The sequence below is a fragment of the Aristolochia californica genome, unplaced genomic scaffold, assembly GCF_029961685.1.
Source record: "Aristolochia californica isolate CCGP_79_NKW_82.1479 unplaced genomic scaffold, dmAriCali1.0.hap1 SCAF_3, whole genome shotgun sequence".
NCBI lineage: Eukaryota > Viridiplantae > Streptophyta > Magnoliopsida > Piperales > Aristolochiaceae > Aristolochia > Aristolochia californica.
In genome coordinates this window covers 22,548,147-22,552,684 of record NW_027181992.1, presented here as the reverse complement: position 1 = coordinate 22,552,684, position 4,538 = coordinate 22,548,147, and the positions used below count along the sequence as shown (strand labels likewise).

Here is a 4,538-nt window from a genome sequence, read left to right as displayed (position 1 = left end):
AAGATGCATGCAACCTCCTTGTATGATTAAAAAAGAAGACCCAGCCATTCAATGAAACAGACTATATACTTGCTAAGAGAGCAGCATGAGAGGATGGGAAAATTCTCTACATTTTATTCTCCTTTCTAGAAACAATGTCATTGTAGCATGTAAGCAAGTACATTGTAAATAATACACCATATTAGTGCGGTTAGCACTAGTTCTAGGAATATCCCGTTCCTCAAATTGCACACCTACTCTCCTAGTTAACATTTTGTAGAATTTATGATCCCATGTAGAGGACTTAGATCAACCAAGAAGAAGAAGAGGAAGGAGAAGAGAGGAAGAAGGGATCAAGTACAAAAGGGAGGGAGCTTGGACTAGGAGGAAGGAGAGGTGCATCGACCAAGGGAAGAGGGAGGCTGGACAAATTTTGGAGAAAGGAGGTGAGAGCTCCAATGCTCTACCTCTTAGCCAATGCATGTATTTATAGCTTTTACAATGCCCTTAGAGCTACAACTTCATAAAAGAAGAGACATAAAAAGGACAAGTATTTACACCTTCATGCCATCTTTATGAGGAGCATCCTATATTACCCATAGGCCATCACTTAGACATGTGGGCTTGAGCCCATCTTCTAACACATTTGAATGACATCATTTTTTAACTAATGGAGTTGATACTTTGCCATTTATGAACATTTCTAAGAGATCATGGCTGGGATCCTAACCTTGGATTCAACAGGAAGATGAATTCAAAGTCTCAGCCAAAAAACCAGGTTCATTATTCATACGAATGAATCCAATACAGAAGGGAAAAGGCTTACAAGACTTCCAAGAATTTAATGGAAAAACATCTAATTCTATTTCCACTAAGTGCCTTTCTCTTAGGTCTATGAAAACAAAATGTAGAACTGATGTCAACAGTTCATTTCAGAAGAAAGGACTCACTGTACTAGGATCATTAACTAACATAAAGTTTGGATCTAGCTTCATCCCCAAATGACCAACCACCTAGGAGGTGATTATCCAACCTTACAAACCAACAAAATCTCAAGCCATTTTAGGTGTAGGATTTTACTTGCACTAACATCCCTCATCACATCCAAGCCTAATAGAACATGCAAGCAAATAAGCTTGTGGAATGGATTTGGCACAAAACAAACAGACAGATTAGGATGGGCATAGACCTAGCTCTGATAAAGTTTTGGCCCTGTTTATTCCAAAATTACTAGCCAAAGGTCTATTGTCCAACCTTATAAATCAACAAAACCCCAAGCCTTGTTAAGAAGTGTGAATGTTTACCCACATTAACAACTATAATAATAGAAATAATAGAAAGAGCTACATTTTTGGATATCTCCCATCATTTGTTTCTATCATGAGACTCATGCAACCAATTGGATCATATACATATATTCTTTCAACATCATGCAAATCATTGAAAGGATTTTAGACAAACAGCTATCTTGTAGAATATTGCCTTCCCCCCGCTCACATATGCCAATAATTTAACACTCTAGATACCAATATAGATTCAGCCATCTAGCAGTTAAGATTGTCTTGGTAGTGTCATATTGATTATCTTTTCTATCACAAGTCAAGATATCAGAAAACCAAGGTCATCTTAGTATTCACTCTAATATAAATACCCTATATCAAATCCATCAGTCATCGTTGCTACTCAAGTTGCATGAGAAACCTTAGGAAGCATTTAGGTTGTTAAGAGAGATACATTCACTATTAAATAAACACCCTCTATTGAAACCATCCATCATCATTGCTACTCAAGTTGCATGAGAAACCTTAGGAAGCATTTAGGTTGTTTAGAGACATACGTTCCTCGAGAGTGGTGAACTTCGATGGGGTTGCCATAGTTTCATTCTTCAAGCTTGTAGTTATACTGAAAATAAAGATCAAGGCATGTCAATCCACATGCTAGATATATCGAGAGGTTTGAATATGATATATTTGTAGATAATTCACTAATTGATATGTATTGTAAATGTCTTGATATTGATTGAGCTTGTAAGGTCTTCACCGACATGCATCACAACAGCAATGTCACTAGAAATTCTCTCTCTAGATTAGTTCATGATGAGAGATATGCAAAAAGGTTGCACTTATTAAATTTGATGCACAGAGCGGGGTTTGGGGCAGATGCTAAGACATCATTGGATCTTCTTCAAGTGTGTCGGAGTCTTGGTGAAACATTTTGGTTCAAATGCATCCTATCTATTGTACTTCGAATGGGGCCTGATCGAACATGCTTGTGTGGCATTCCTTATTGGGTGCATATTCAAAATGTGAAAAGGTTGATTTTTCTTGGAAACTGTTTCAAGAAATTGGTCAGAGGATTTTGATCTCTTGGAGTATAATGATCCAAGGCTTGGTCCAATGTGGTATGCCTGATGAAGCCATGAGCCTCTTCATAGAGAAATTACTATCAGTGGAGAAGCCTAGTTCAGCCACAATTTCAACCCTTTTACAGGCTTGATCAGTCTCAGCGGTAGTGGAAAGGTCATGTTGGTCTCATGCCAAGGTGATCAAAACCAGGCTCCTAAATGATGTGGCAATTGGGACTGCCATTGTAGAGATGTATGGCAAATGTGGAGATATAAATTCATTAAGAATAAAGTTCGAGGAAAAGAATGAAAAAAAAAATAGTATCATGGAGTGCAAAGATAGCAGCCTCTGGAAAGAATGGCTAGGCACAGGAAGCCATTTCTTTGTTCAATGAAATGTTATCTGGTGGCATTTGCCCTAACAGAGCGATTGTTCTTTCAGTACTATCAGCTTGTAGTCATGGGGGGTTTGGAGGAGGAAGGATGGTCTATTTCTAAACAAATGATTCAAGATCATGGTTTTTAGACTGAATCTGACATGACTCATGCATGGTCGACATCTAAATTATAATCTAAAGAAGCCTGATGAATAAAGAAACCTAACTTTGTTATGTTCATAACCATTTTTGACAAAGTTTCCTGCTAGCAAGAGCCTAGATTTTGTAAAAGAGTAATGGAACCATAAAGATGTTAATAAGTTGGACATTCTACTTACTAATCTTTCACCCGAGGCCCATCACCCAAGATTGTGTTATTTACTTTCAAAGAAGCCGTCAACGGTCCCAAGACGGAGGAATTGCCTTTCGCCTTCTTGCTAGGGTTAATTGTTTGGTTCCTCAAGGGGAGTGACGAACCCCCAGAGGAGGTTTCTTGAGGGATGGTCGAGAAAGACGTTCCCTGATGGGCTTTTTGCAAGAACCCACGCTCTCGCGATGCTCGGTGTAGTCGAGGAGTGATGATGGAGAGAAGCGTGGAGCAGGGCCAGATTCGAGAAGATTCCGGTGATCCGTATGGCTTCCCTCCCGGTGATCCGACATAAACTCCCTCGCACAGCAGGATTCAAATAATGCAGGGTTTGCTCAAGGGCGCTTTTGCGGGAGGCAAGGATATCCGGCGGCAGAAGATGGACGCCGGGAGGCTCCCCGTCAAAGAATGGCCCGGATGGCAGGCTTATGCGCCTTCGGAAGCTTGAAGCCTGGGGACGAGGCTTGACTTTCGTTCTTTAAATAATTAAAAAAAGCAACAATTTGTAAAGAGATTTTTTTTATTTCTTATGCATAACTTGTAATTATTCATATTTTTTTATGATAGAAGCTCTTTTATGGTTGACGAGAAACACCATTGCATGAGAGTATTTTGCCCAAACTGAGGATGAGTTGTGACTAGACCACCCATGAGGTCGCTCACTGTTGTCGATTAAATTGGAAATATTTGTCGAGTCAACAAGGTTTTGACCATTGTTTTGGAGTTGCAAACCCGTAACCCGAAGAAGGGATCAAGTCTTCAATTGGTCAGGTGTGTATTAGGGCTGTAAATAGTCTGAATTTTGTATGGATATTGTAATTATGAAACCGATTTGTTTGTAGATATCTAGATATCTGAAAAATTATTCAAACTTACAATTTCTAGTATTGTTCTGTTAGATAATTTTTGAATTCAGATAATATTTGGATAAAAATTAAAATAACAAAAAAAAGAAAAAACATAGTTCTTTGAGACACAAAAAAGCTTAATAAAAAAAGTAATAATGAGAAAAAAAATAGAGATCAAACGCTAAGGAAAAATGGAGGACAAAGAGAAAAATACAAGAAGAAAATTAAAACAAAGAGGAAAAAACCAAAAAAAAATAAGAAAAGGCTAACATGGAAGAATGATGACAAAGAGAGGGATCCACACAAGGGATGTGAGAAAAACTTTTGAGTGAGAGGGAACAAGAGAGGGTGTGAGAGCTTACTAGAGAAGAGAGAATGAGAGTTTATCCAGAGGGAAGAGGAAAGGGCTATCAAGGAGACAAACTTCACACCCAAAGTGGAAAAGCATAGATAGAATTAATGGGGTTGACAAATGATACATTAAAACACTTAAAATAGAAAGTAAAGCAGAAAGTTTAAGGGGTGTCACTGTGAAGGGAAAGTGATGAGAGAAAGCGGATTCTCTACAGAAAGTGACACAGTAAGTGTTAAGGGTTTGTTTGGAACCCCTAGAAAAGAAAAGA

The 4,538-nt window shown here is 38.4% G+C and overlaps 1 long non-coding RNA gene across 1 annotated transcript; it reads right to left on the bottom strand.

Moving 5' to 3' along the window:
* Positions 1-1,603: 1,603 nt before the first annotated feature.
* Positions 1,604-3,506, bottom strand: LOC137960532 (uncharacterized). Its single transcript, XR_011114182.1, has 2 exons — positions 3,039-3,506; positions 1,604-1,881 (listed from the first exon to the last, which is right to left on the bottom strand). It is a non-coding gene; the product is annotated as an uncharacterized lncRNA (long non-coding RNA).
* Positions 3,507-4,538: the final 1,032 nt, after the last annotated feature.